The sequence below is a fragment of the Balaenoptera musculus genome, chromosome 3, assembly GCF_009873245.2.
Source record: "Balaenoptera musculus isolate JJ_BM4_2016_0621 chromosome 3, mBalMus1.pri.v3, whole genome shotgun sequence".
NCBI classification, from domain to species: domain Eukaryota; kingdom Metazoa; phylum Chordata; class Mammalia; order Artiodactyla; family Balaenopteridae; genus Balaenoptera; species Balaenoptera musculus.
Genome location: NC_045787.1, coordinates 122,078,732 through 122,093,537, shown reverse-complemented (window position 1 = coordinate 122,093,537; position 14,806 = coordinate 122,078,732). Strand labels below are relative to the sequence as shown.

At 43.7% G+C, this 14,806-nt stretch overlaps 1 protein-coding gene across 6 annotated transcripts in view; it reads left to right on the top strand.

Annotated features, from left to right (window-relative positions):
* Positions 1–14,806, top strand: part of PPP2R2B (protein phosphatase 2 regulatory subunit Bbeta) — a 466,791-nt gene that overhangs the window by 434,787 nt on the left and 17,198 nt on the right. The window lies entirely within an intron of this gene.

The window sequence follows — 14,806 nt, the reverse complement described above, 5'->3', positions numbered from 1 at the left end:
GGTGTGAGCAACAGAGGAGATGGAAAGATCTCTTACTCTTCAGCCAAATTCAAAGTGAGAACAGGGCACAGACGGTCCCTTCTTTCCCATGACCAAGTCATTAAGCAAGAGTGCTTGCTGAGGGATAAAGCCTTTATTTTCTCCAGTGATTGCCAAATGTGTCTTCTCTCTGCATCCGAGCCCAGAGACTTCAGGTCCCAGAGGCCTCGAAGTGATGATGGGATGTCTGGAGCCAGTGGGAGGGCCTGGCAGGTAATAAGGTGCTCAGCAGATTTGACAGTTGTTCTCCACGTCGCCCCTGGTGCCTGGTGTTAGGTCCATAAAGAGACATCTCCACTCTGGTGAATTCTCTGTGGTTGGTGAGAACACACAGCTAATGAAGTCCAAATCGGGGGTTTAAGCCCTAGACCAATTCAGTTCATTTTACCGGGACCACGCCCTCGGAGATGGGGGCTCCCTCTGCCTGTGAGCACGAAGTTGAAGGGGTCACCCTTGCTAAACATGGGGCTGGAGGAGAAATGATGCAGCATGGGGGGACAATAGTGGGCTGTAGAACCAGAGCTAGGTTTACATCCTAGCTCTGCCTCTTCCGGGCCTGTGACAAAGCCAGATGACTCTCTGATGTATCATCACTACGAAAGCATCTGAATGAATGAATGAATGAATGAATGAATGAGATGTTTAGAAAAGATCTGACATCAGGTAAAATGTGATATGTGTCTCCCGATACACTTTCTGCATCTGTAAAGCAGGCAGCTTGTGAGAGTGGAATGGACTATCAGAGTCTAGCGCAGGGCCCGGCGGATGGGAGGCAACGGCTCCACCTACTCCAACACGGTAGCTCTGGCCACTCCATGGATGCAAGTTCCAGGAGCATTCAGGCACAGCGCTGCCTGTCCCTAAGTTAGGAGCAATGTTTGCCTGTAGAAAGCCGGTGCTGGGAGCACAGAGGCATAGCACAGGAGCCGTGAGGAGACAGTGAGGCGGTGACCAACCCACACCAGCGTCCCTCCGTGCAGTGCTTGGCCCATGCCGAGATGGACCCTCCTCGCCCTGCTTTGCAAGGAGATGACTGTCAGCAGGGAGCTGCTCCCCTCTCCCTTTCCGTGTTTACGCCTCTCATTGCAGTGATTAGGTAGACAGCCTGGAAAACGGGGGCACCTTGGGAGTGCAGCCCTGGCCTCGCGGTGCCATGACAACCAGCTTCCGAGCAATCACCCCTAATAATGGCCACACACTCACGGTCTCTGCCACCTGGGCAGGGACTCCCAAGGGAGTTCGAGCTTCTCTTGGAGCAGCTGCACACAGTTTCCTGTTGGAAACAAATTATGAGAGGGAGAAAGAGAGAGAAGGAGAAAGCAGGGAGTTAAGAAGTCTAACCTGTGATGTACGGAGTGCACCCAGGGACCTGGGGACACTGCATCATGTTCCTGAAGCCTACTGGCTATAGGAACACGTAATTCCACAGTAGGAGGTATACAACCCCATGGACACCTTTGTCGCCCACCCCCCGACAGAGAGAAGGATATCACAGAGTGAAAGACCAAATATGAGGGCTTGTAATGCTGGGCCTCACTGCTACCAGATTCCTTCATTAGGCTCCTGTCGAGACGCCCACTGCCAACTCATCTTGTCTGGACTGAGGCCGTCCTTTCCTGCTGCCAGCTGGCGACAAGATGCTCAGAGCCCTGCTTCAATCAGTATCTTTCCAGAATGACACTTCTCAAAAGGACACCTGCCCCCACTGGGCTAATAAATGATTAATCCTCACAAAGGAAGGACAGTCAGGCCCCCCATGAATAAGCCTACCTGTGGATGTGAGCCCAAGTTCAGCCTTCAGAGTGACAGGCGAGCCCTGAGCCAAACAGGTTCTCGCCTCCCCTCTCTTTAGATCACAGATTCTAGCTCCTTCATGAGAAAGGTCTAACCCAGAGCTAAGGAGCCCTTAGGACGCTGTCCTCACCCAGGGAGCACAGGTCCTTCAGGTCCCAGTCTCTCCAAGCTGTGAAATGAAGATCATTCTGTCGGGAAGCACGTGCTGTTGTTATCACTAGTGCCACCTTTCCGTGGATCCCATTCCCCGAACTAGGATTACTTGTAAATTCTGAACATATATATATATTTATTTTTTTTAAATAACAGGGAGAAGTATGGAGAGTGACCAAATTAACCAGTAAGAGGAAGGAAAGGATGCAGTGGGCTGAGGTGGTCAAGGAAGTCTTTCTGGAAGAGACAGTGAGCCCTGATGGTTGAACAGGAGTCAGAGAAACAGGGGAGCAGGGAGAGAATGGTATTCTGGGCTGATTGTGTATCCCCCGCAAATTTATGTTGATATACTAACCCCCAGTGTCATGGTACTAGGAGGTAGGGCCTTTGGGAGATGATTAGGTCATGAAGGTAGAAAGAACCCTCATGAATACAACATGTGGACACAATAAGAAAATGACCCCCTGCACCCCAGAGTGGGGCCTTCACTAAAATCAGACCATGCTAGCACCCTGCTCTCAGATTTCTAGCCTGTAGAACTATGAGAAATTTCTGTTGTTCATAAGCCACCCAGTCTATGGTATTCTGTGATAGCAGCACAAACTAAGACGGGAGGGGAATGAGCATGGATCAAGCCCTAGCACATGCTAAATGCTCCATAAACATCGGGCATCATTATTGCAGCATGTAAAACAGAGGTCACACACTGCAGCCCGTATGGCTTACAGGTGGCTTGTGTTTGAGCACATACTTAAAATGTTTAATTACTTACTAGCATTGAAACATCAAGGTTCCTCAGGAAAATTTAGACTTTGAGATGATCTGGCGATGCTGGACCCACATTCCTGTGTGGCAGCAGGCAGCTGGAGCTGAGTGGAAACAGGGTGTGGACACTCTAGTTTGCCACAGTCCCTACCACTCCCTGTTGTGTACCCATGCACGCTTCATCTATCTTACTACCTGACTGGCCCCTGGAGTAAGGAGTTCTCTGACCTTGGTGCCAATGATGAGTCGGCCAGCCAGGTTGCAGTGGAGAATTTGAGCAGGAGAGAAGTGGGCAGAAACACTGGAGTGCTGATCCAGGGCCTGATACGAAGGGCCTGGAGTGCCAAGCCAAGTGGGTGGGACCGGTGGCTATTGGCAATGGGGAGTCACTGTAGGTGTCCGAGCAGGGACGTGGCATTGCTTTGGGAAGAAGAGTTACCCAGCGCACAGCAGGATCACACGCAGCCTCATGTTCTACTGCTAAATCCCAATGGTCTGTGAGCCGCCTGGCTTGCTCTGCTTTGCAGCTGCCGTGTTCTAGTTTCTCTGGACTGCGTCAGCCTGTGGGTGCAGCAGCCGCAGTGGTGGCAGCAGGAATGCTGGGAGGAGATGGTTGCTGAGCCGTGATGGCTCACGCGCTCCCTGGGAAGCAGCAAACCCGCCCCGGCCCTCTCTGGTCCGCCTGCTAGGCCAGCTGGAGAGGAGAAGCTGCTGAAAGGGAGCGGGCTCTTCAGGGACCTCTTCAGGGAGCCAGCGGCCACCGCAGCCCAGAGAAATAAGAGCAGCTTCCCAGAGATGCGGGGGGAGCCCATAAAGCCCTGTCCCCTCCCTTTGTGGACAGTCTGGGGAAAGAGGAGTATTAATTTCCTATTATTACTATAACAAATGATCACACACTTGGTAAACTTAGTGACTTAAAACAGTAGAAAGTTATCATCTTACAGTTCAGCAGTCCACAGTGTGTCTCGCTGGGTCTGCAGGGCTGGGCTCTTTTGTGGAGGCTCTGCGGGAGGGTCTGCTTCTTGCCTTTTCCAGATTCTGGAGGCAGCCTTCCTTGGCTCCTGGCCCCTTCCTCCATCCTCCAAGCCAGCGATCACCATCGAGTCCCTCTCACACTGCATCCCTCTGACTCTGACTCTCCTGCCTCCTTCTTCACTTAGAAAGGCCCTTGTCGTTACACTGGGTACCGCCAGGTAGTCCAGCATAATCGCCCCACTTCAAGGTCAAGTAGTCAACAACCTCAATTCCCCTCTGCCGTGTAACATAGTCACAGGTTCTGGGGATTAAGATGTGGACGTCTTGTGGGGTAGGAGGTGGAAATGAGCAACTTTTCTTCCTTTAAGGAAGAAAAAAAAGCCTCCAGCCACGATAAGTAAGTAAGTAAGTGGGCCCACTCGTTGTTGAAGGAAGTGCCAGAGAGCACAGGACCTTTTCTGTCTAGCTCCCTCTTGTAACCCCAATACCTGTCAGAGCGCCTCACACCTACCGGGCAGTCAGTACACGTTGGTTGAAGAGTGTGTGACACTAATAATATTTAACTTCCGATCATGTGCTGGACACCGCGCTAGGTGGATTCTTACAACCGTGCAAAAATGGGAACAGACGTCTGCATTTTGAAGGCAATGAAGCTGAATCTTAGAGAGGAACGAAAACTTGACAAACACAATCCAGCCTGTAAGTGGTGGGGCACGGGTTCCAGCCGAATATGTCTGACTCCGAAGTCCATTAACGTCTCCTGTACCAGCCGGATGGACACGCCTTAGCAAATCTCAGTAAATCTTCCTAAGCGATGATCTCATGCTCCAGCTTCGCACATGCGCTCTCGTGATGCTAGTCCCAGGGTCCCAGTGTCCCCCCCAGAACGTATTTATCACCCCAGGCATTTACGCATGCTGATCGCCCTGTCTAGCATAGGAAGCGCCCCTGAGACCGCCCCCCGCCAAACACAGTGATCAGAGTCAGTAAACGGTGGTCTGCAGGCCATCTCTGGGCCACCACCTGTTTTGACACAACTCCAGCAAAGAATAAGGTTTTTACACTTCTAAATGGTTGAGCAAAAATCAAAAAATGAATACTGTTTCATGACACATAAAAATTAGATGACATTGACATTTCAGTGTCTACAGGTAGAGCTTTATTGGAATAGATGCTCATCTGTTTACGTATTGTCTCTGCTGCTTTCACGCTACAAAGGCAGAATTGAGGAGTTGCAACAGGGACCAAACGGCCCTCAAAGCCTAAAATATTTGCTCTCTGGCTCTTTACAGGAGAAGTTTGCCAACCTCTGGTCTATCTAGAGCTTACTGGTCATTCAAGGTTCAGCTTGTTGTTAAGCCTTCCCCAGTCAGAGCAGCCCAGATCACACCACACCAGATTGTCTCATCATTTCTGTCCCCTGTGAATTTTTGGTCCATTTTATTCTGTCTGGAAAAAAAAAATTTTTTGACTCATTCTATCTTCACTTTGAATGATTACTTATTAAAAGAGGCGATATTGGGCTTCCCTGGTGGCGCAGTGGTTAAGAATCCGCCTGCCAATGCAGGGGACACGGGTTTGAGCCCTGGTCCGGGAAGATCCCACATGCCGCGGAGCAACTAAGCCCGTGCGCCACAACTACTGAGCCTGTGCTCTACAGCCTGAGAGCCACAGCTACTGAACCATGTGCCACAACTACTGAAGCCCGCACACCTAGAGCCCGTGCTCCGCAGCAAGAGAAGCCACTGCAATGAGAAGCCCGCACACTGCAATGAAGAGTAGCCCCCCTCGCCGCAACTAGAGAAAGCCCGCACGCAGCAATGAAGACCCAATGCAGCCAAAAATAAATAGATAATAAAATAAAATAAAAATAAAGAGATGATATTTATAAATTATAATACATGCAGAAATATTGTGAAAACGGTATACAAAAGCCAGGGACCAGTGTAACCTCTTCTAGATGAATTGCTCCTGCTTCATCACGCTATGCATTGTGTTGCTACGGTGTTCACCGTTGAACAGTGAAACAGTATTTGTAGAATTAATGAAGGGCTGTATGAAAAGCAAATTGCAAAGGTAGAGCCAAGCTTCGTTGCTTCCCAGTTCAGAATCCTCTGAGTCTTCATCTGATCTAAGTTCCAGTCTCCAGCCCATGTCTGGAGACTATGTCATTAGGCCCATGGTAGTACAATAGCCACTAATTAAATCTTAAACTTCTCTCACTGTCCTCAGCTGGATAAAGGCCAGCATTATTGGTCCATGGGCATTCTTACCCTCCGTGGGAAAATTGTTGGCTGTTTCTCTCACTGGACAGAATTACTGAATGTGTCTTCTGTAGAGTAGAAATTACTGGCTGCATCTCAATCGGCGAGCCTTTCCTCTCCAGGGGCAAAACTGTTGCCTGCATATATCTCTGAAGGAAAATTGCCATCTGCCTTACTCTGTAGGAAAATTGCCAGTTGTGTCCCCATTATGGGGAAATTGTCAACCATGTCTCCAAACTGAAAAGCATGCCAGCTGTGCTTCTGCGTAGAAAAAATGTCAGCAGAAGTCAGCGATTTAAAACCCTGTGCGTGATTCTGAGTCTGTTCCTTTTTCATCCCCCTCCCTGGTTTCCTTTACTCTCCCTCTCATCTGCCTGAGTCATCAGAGCCAGGGTGGTGGTGACATTGTTCAGCACCGAATGAGAGACGCGTGTACCGAGGAAGGTGTATTACAACTGATGGTCCAGAGACAAACTGCTGTGTGTCTGTGTAATGGCCCAGATAGAAAGCACTTTAACAACTGGTAGCCCTTAAGATCTGAGCCCAGTGGAAAAACACATCAGGCTTTTGGACTCACTGTACAGCAAGCTTGCCTTACGCAGCGCCCACTTATGCGTTGTTGCTGCCTCCCCTGTTACTCTGGGTACTCGCCCTATTCTAAGTGCTTGACGAGAAAGATCTCATCTGTCCCACAACCACCCTAGAAGGTAGAGACGCCTCTTATGTCCATTTGACGGATAAGGAAAATGAAGCTTGGAAGGAGTCAAGCCACTTGTCCAAGGCTTCATAACTTATAAGCAGCAGAGCTGGATTTCTACCCAGGCCTACTGAACTTGGAACCACCTGTGTGCTTAGCCCCCCATACTGAATGGGATGGAGGCCTTGGGTCCCCCTCCTGACCCTCCATCTTGGACCTGAGTTCCTGTGCAGTGTCCAGTGTGACGTCCAGAGGAAGGAGCCCACCCAAGGTCAGCCTTTACCTGTGGTTTCCCTACTTTCTTTCTTCTGCTGTCCCAGACTCCACACCCAGCACACTGCATGCTTCCTTTCTACTTTTGCCCCACCTGTAATAAATGTAGTTTTAGCTTTAGCTTCTCTAAAGTCAGCAGTTTTCTTCTTAACTCTTCCTCTCTCTTATTTGGGATTTCAACTCTTTCCCATGAGTTTCCGAGACCTCATTCACGTAGCCAGTCATCTGAACTGTCTCAGGTGAATAGCCCTGTGCCAGGCACCACGAAGGATAACATCAAACACAAGATACTTTCAGCTCCGTGAACAGGTATTCATGTCTGTACATGTTAGCACACAAAACATTGTCTGTACAGGACACCTAATGTAGCCTATAGGATTTGAAAGGAAGTGTCAGTAGTACTGTAACCCAAAATGTATTCTGGGGAACTCCGTTCTAGAGAGACGCTGTCTAGAGAGACGCTGGCTGCAAGTGATTTTCTAAAAAAAATAAAATGGAATGGGGAAGAGGGTGGTGGTGTGATCCAATACGATCTGAAATCAGGATTAAGGGAGTGGTTCTCAACCAGGGGCAACCATGCCCCGCTGAGGGACATTTGGCAATACCTGGAGCCATTTTTGGTTGTCCCCGTTGGGTCATGGGGCTTAGTGAGCTGAGGCCAGGGATACTGCTAAACATCGTACAATGTCGCAGACTTTCTGGCCCTGAATTCAGTACTGCAAAGGTTGAGAAACCTGGATTCCTAGATAAAGAATTTTTGTTGTTGTTTACCTGCAGGACTTCTCAGCACTTTTCATAGGCTAATTGCATTATCAGCCCCCAAAATTGAGTAGGACTTTCCAAAGCTCAGTTGACCTCAGAATCTGGAATCCCTGACGTATTCCTGAGTGTTCTGCTGAAGTCACTGTGGGAAGGCTAGCCTAGAGTAAGGAGCATTAGTAGAGGAAGCTGACATTGCTTTTTAGCAGTTGTACTATGAGGTACCGTGTGTGTTTGTGTGTTTCTGCTTGGAGATTGTAGTGCTTTTAAAATAGTGTCCAGATAACTCATTAGTTTTGAAAATTATCCCTTTTTCTGAAATATACTTTCTATTCTTTTCTGTTTTTTCTTGCATTTGGTAGCTCCAATTATATGTATAATTAACCTTTATCAGTATATTCCCTGTGTCTCTGAAATCTTTTTATACTTTCTATTCTTTAGTCTGTTCTTTTGAGGGAGATACATTCTCCACATATTCTAGTTCACTCATTCTCTCTTTAGTTGCTAAATGCATTTATTGTGTCCTAATTGCCCTTGTTTCATTATTATTTCCATTTGGTTCTTTTTAATATATTTTCTAATTATCTGTGAAAATTCTTAATTGGGCATTTTATTTGTTGAAATTATGAAACACTTGTTTTAAAATGTGTGTGTGATGTGTCCATTATCCGTCTTTACTTGCTGTTTTATTCTCTGTGAAGTTAGTTGTGTCTAGTTTCCCTGGTAGAGTATATCATTAATAAAAAACTGACAATTTTTTTTTTTTAAACTTGTAGTTGAAATACAAGACCAGTGGGATTCGTAGATCTCTTATTATCTAAGAGCTGGGAGGGACCTGGTTGGCAATCCTACCTCCTTCATATTATAGACAAGGAAACAGGGCCAGAGAGTTGATGGTTGCCCAGTCATTCAAATGAGAGGCAGTAGGGCAGAGGTTAAGAGCATAGGCTAGAAGCAGACTGAGTTCAAATCCTGACTGTGCGTCCTAATAGCTATAGAACCTCAGTGCCTGAGTTGACTGATCGTACTGATTTGTGGAAGAGGAAAAGAGTATCTGTGAATATCAAATGAGTTATAATACATGTAAAGCACACGGCGCAAGTGCTCAACGGATAGTAGGTGTTACTAAGAGCTGGCTCATTTGTGTTTAGCCTAGACTCCAACCCAGCATCCCTGACTCCCAGTCTGATGTTCTTTCCAGTATCCCTTGATGGGCACAGGAAGAGGTAAAGAAGGAGCAGAGGCATAGTAGTGGGAACGCACAGGTATATCTAAAAGATGAGGGAGCCCACTTTGACTTGATTGTTTAAACAGAAATGATACTGACGAAGCAAGGAAAGGCAGGTTGTGGAGGCAGGGTAACAGGCAGACACGTGGTCAGTAGAAAGCCCACCTCTACTATTCACTACCTGCATGATCCTGGCCAAGCTACTCCACCGCTCCTGGTCTGTCTCATCTATAAATAAGGACAGTGAGAGTACCTTCCTCATAAATTTGAGCATTCAATGGGATAATTTATGCAAAGCAGGAGGACCAAGAAAGGGTAGCAGATGTCATGATCGTCACTGTTAATGTTGTTACTGGGGTCTCCAAGACACAAGCTCCCTGTTGGTGAATCTGACACATCCCCCATGAGTAAGTCTGTGCTATTAGGATTCTCTTCAAGGCTGCTTCCTCTCTCTACCATGGTTCTCTTCATTTCTTCTCTTGATGTCTTTATTTTCTAGAAACTGGTAGAAAACTGCAGATCAGCAGGATTTCTAATGCCAAGTCAAGGGTCTTTAGGAGAAATACCAGTTCTGATTTGTCTCAAGATGTGTCACTTAAGCACTGGATACTACTGTACCACCTATTCAGTAAATTACACGGAACACAGTGATGTTCTATTTGCATTCCGCTAGCTGGTTCCCCAGCACCCTTATTCCCCTCTGGGAAAGCAGCAAAATCTCACCTTTCCACATCTGCAATGAAAATTGTGTAATTGTTCAATGTTTGTCTCTTCCTGTAGCCTGTGAGCTCCATGAGTGTAGGACGGGGTCTGTGTTGTTCCTCGTGTCCTTGGCATATAGCACGGGACCTGGCATGTATCACTCGACAAATACTTTTCATGTTCTAGGTGACGTACAAAGTGTAGTGCATGTGTGTGCATGCACATAAGAGACACTTAAATAGCTGATAAATGATTGCTCAGCCTGAATTGGTGAAAACCTTGAATTACAGATGACTTGTATTATTTTCACACTTTTCAAGGACTTAAACAAATTTGAGGTGAGTAGAGTATCGCTTAGATAGTTAAACAGATCATGAAAGGAACCTAATAGGTAGGTATAATCTTCATTTAAAAATTTAAATGGATTCTCAGTATTCATTCATTTAACATATTTACTGAGCACCTCCTATGTTCCAGGGGAGACAGCAGAACAAAACAGACAAAAACCCCTACCCTCATAGAGCTTGTATTCTATTAGGAAAGACAAATAATACATATTAAATGACAGTGCACATAAACTGGGGGAGAGGGACAGAGGGACAGAGGGAAGAAAGGCTGACTCATTGCAGACAGGCCACAGGGATTAGAATCCAGGGGTGAGAGATGACCTGATGGCCTGGGCTTCTTGTGGTGTGTTGATAGGGTCATTCAAAGTCCTGGGGGCCCCAACCTACACTTGCTAATGATGGGGTAAGGCTTGAACTCATGAGCCCTTGGTACAGAAGCTGTGCTCTTAAGTGTTTGAAATGGATTCATTCTCTTAAGGACTTGGGCTGTGTAAGCAGGCTAGAGCAGGACTAAGAGCCTTAAGAGCACTTCCACTAACTTTCATCTAATTAATGCACAATAAAAAATACTTAGTGCAATAACTAGGAAAAAGAAAGAGCCTTCCAGCTTTATAGTTCCATGATGCTATGTAGATTCTACCCTGGTGTTTTCTTACAGCTCCTGAAATAAGGTCTTGTAGATGGTACAAGGCAGAATTGCATCATGATTAAGAACAGAGACTTTGAAGTTAGATAAACCCAAGTTCAAAATTCAGCTCTTCCTCGGTTGAGCTACTTGATCTTGCTGTGTTGTCCTTGGACAGGTTGCAAACCCTCTCTGTACCTTAGTTTTCCACATCTATAAAATAAGAAATCATGGTTCCCACTTCATAGGATTGTTGTAAGGATTAAATGAGATAAAATATGCAAAGCATAGGGCCTGGAACATAATAAGCTTCCCATAAACAGTAATTATTCACACCATTAAATATTGTTGCTGAATGAATGAAAGGAATTCATGGAGTTGATATTAAGAATTGGATAAGCATAAACATGTAATGAATTACAAAGTGCTGTGCTGGTGGGTATGTTATCTATATCCTGGCCTCTACATTCTACATAAATAATTAGCGATGCATGGCTTGATGAAAAATTTTCTTTCATTTCACCTCCATTTTCTGGGGCTGTCACTTTAAGGCTTTACAGTGTTGCTACACTGGCCTGCTGGTATGCCAAACATTTGGAGAACAGAGTCCTAGGTACAACCTTGTAAATATTCTTTACTTCATTTAAATATCCCCCAGGTTCTGTAGTCCTCAGTCCCAAATTCTCGAGTCTTTTAATTGAAGTATAGTTAATTTACAATGTTGTGTTAGTTTCAGGTGTACAGCAAAGTGATTCAGTTCTACATATATATTATTTTTCATATTCTTTTCCATGATAGTTTATTCCAGGATATTGAATATAGTTCCCTGTGCTATACAGTAGGACCTTGTCATTTATCTTTTATATAGTTTGTATCTGCTAATCCCAAACTCCTAATTTATCCCTCCCCACCAAGAATCTTAGTAAATGAAATATGATTGGCTAATACGGAACCAATGCATGCTTTTCATGATAAAAATAGCGACTGACATTTATTGAGGACCTGCTATGTACCAAGCAACATGCATGTCCACTCTGCAGCTGGGAAAATGGAATCTCAGAGTAGTAAATAAAATGTGGACAGCGAGTAAATGACAGAGGCAGGAATTGACTGCCTCCAGAGTGTAGTTTCCAGAGCCCTTCCCACTTACTGCCTCAAGCTGGCCTTGCAGATGCACTGGGTAGGGGGTGACCAAGCCTCAGGGCCCCCATTCCTCTCTCTATGGGGATGTTTGTTTGGGGTATGCGTGGAGTTTCTAAGTCCCCAGTCCTAATGAGATTACGTTGAATAGAAACTAAGGTGAAAATCTAGTTCTCAATTCTGAGGATACCAATCAGAGCCCAGGGGCCTTCATTAGTGCTCCATCGAAGTCCAAGGGAAACGGGCACAGACTGAGACAAGGGGTCAGAGACTGTATTGACTTCATGTTTTTCTGTTTCAATAGGTTTTTTACTTCTCAAGTTCCATTCTGATTGATCAGTTTTTTTGTTGTTCTTTTAAATGGTTCTGTGAAAATTAGTATTTTGGTTTGACTTATGGTTTAATTCAGCAAGGTTTGAAAGACAACTCATTATATTAGATTATATTAGATTTTCCACAAAGAATTTGGGCTTTTAAAAATTTTTTATTTTATATTGAGGTATAGTTGATTAACAATGTTGTGTTAGTTTCACGTGTACAGCAAAGTGATTGTTATACACATACATGTATCTATTCTTTTTCAAATTCTTTTCCCATTTAGGTTATTACATAATATTGAGCAAAGTTCCCTGTGTTACCCAGTAGGTCCTTGTTGGTTATCTATTTTAAATATAGTAGAGTGTATATGTTGATCCCAAACTCTCAATTTATCCTTCCCCTTCCTTTCCCCTTTGGTAACCATAAGTTTGTTTTCTATGTCTGTGAGTCTGTATCTCTTTTGTAAATAAGTTCATTTGTATCATATTTTAGATTCCACATATAAGTGATATCCTATGATATTTGTTTTTCTCTGACTGACTCCACTTAGCATGATAATCTCTAGGTCCATCCATGTTGCTGCAAATGGCATTATTTCATTCTTTTTTAGGCTTATTGATACTCCATTATATATATGTACTACATCTTCTTTATCCATTCATCATGGACAGATGATGGACATTTAGGCTGCTTCCATGTCTTGATTATTGTAAACAGCACTTTTTTGTGGTATCTTTGTCTGGTTTTGGTATCAGGGTGATGGTGGCCTCATAGAATGAGCTTGGGAGTGTTCCCTTCCTCTGCAATTTTTTGGAAGAGTTTAAGAAGGATAGGTGTTAACTCTTCTCTAAATGTTTGATGGAATTTTCCTGTATGGAATTTTCCTGTGAAGCCATCTGGTCCTGGACTTTGTTGGAAGTTTTTAAATCACAGGTTCAATTTCATTACTTGTGACTGATCTATTCATATTTTCTATTTCTTCCTGGTCCAGTCTTGGGAGATTGTACCTTTCTAAGAATTTGTCCATTTCTTCTAGGTTGCCCATTTTATTGGCATAGAGTCTCTTATGATGCTTTGTATTTTTGCGGTATCCATTGTAACTTCTCCTTTTTCATTTCTAACTTTGATATGAGCCCTCTCCCTTTTTTTCTTGATGAATCTGGCTAAAGGTTTATCAATTTTGTTTATCTTCTCAGAGAACCAGCTTTTAGTTTTATTGATCTTTGCTATTGTTTTCTTTGTTTCTTTTTCATTTATTTCTGCTCTGATCTTTATGATTTCTTTCCTTCTGCTAACTTTGGGTTTTGTTTGTTCTTCTTTCTCTAGTTCCTTTAGGTGTAAGTTTAGGTTGTTTATTTGAGATTTTTCTTGTTTCCTGAGGTAAGATTGTATTGCTATAAACTTCCCTCTTAGAACTGCTTTTACTGCATCCCATGGGTTTTGGATCATTGTGCTTTCATTTGTCTCTAGGTATTTTTTTATTTCTTCTTTGATTTCTTCAGTGATCTATTGGTTGTAAGTAGCATATTGTTTAGTCCCCATGTGTTTGTGATTTTTACAGTTTTTTTTTCTTATAATTGATTTCTAGACTCATAGTGTTGTGGTCAAAAAAGATGCTTGATATGATTTCAATTTTCTTAAATTTACTGAGGCTTGATTTGTGACCCAAGATGTGATCTATCCTGGAGAATGTTCCGTACGCACTTGAGAAGAAAGTGTAATCTGCTGTTTTTGGATGGAATGTCCTAAAAATATCAGTTAAATCTATCTGGTCTATTGTGTCATTTAAAGCTTGTGTTTCCTTATTAATTTTCTGTCTGGATGATCTGTCCATTGGTATAAGTGAGGTGTTAAAGTCCCCCACTATTATTGTGTTACTGTCAATTTCCTCTTTTATAGCTGTTAGCATTTGCCTTATGTACTGAGGTGATCTTATGGTGGGTGCATATGTATTTATAATTGTTATATCTTCTTCTTGGATTGATCCCTTGATCATTATGTAGTGTCCCTCCTTATCTCTTGTAACATTCTTTATTTTAAAGTCTATTTTATCTGATATGAGTATTGCTACTCCAGCTTTCTTTTGATTTCCATTTGCATGGAATATCTTTTTCCATCCCCTCACTTTCAGTCTGTACGAGTCCCTAGGTCTGAAGTGGGTCTCTTGTAGACAGCATATATATGGGTCTTGTTTTTGTATCCATTCACCCAGTCCATGTCTTTTGGTTGGGGCACTTAATCCATTTACATGTTAGGTAATTATCAATATGTATGTTCTTATTGCCATTTTGTTAATTGTTTGGGATTTGTTTATGTAGGTCTTTTTTTCTCCCCTTCCTCTTTTGTTCTTTCTCTTGTGATTTTTTTTTTTATAAGTTGGTCCAATTTTATTGAAATCTGTTACAGAAGACAGTTCAAATAGGAACCACTGTCTGTGGTTTTAAGGCCTATAGAAATCTGAGTTACATTTTACTGCAAAATATAAAATACATTAATTCAAAGTACAGTGTAAAAAGATTTTATTAATAATGAATTGTATGTCCTCATTAAATTAGATATCTGCAAATGTTTTCCTAAATAGTTACAGCTAATTTAGAGATATCTTTTAAAGTTCAAATAGCTAGTTTAAATTTGAGAAAACATACACTTACTGTAACATGAAAGATGTTCACATTGAGATACTTCAGCCCCAACTTCACAAACTACTGGAAATTAAGGGATACTTTG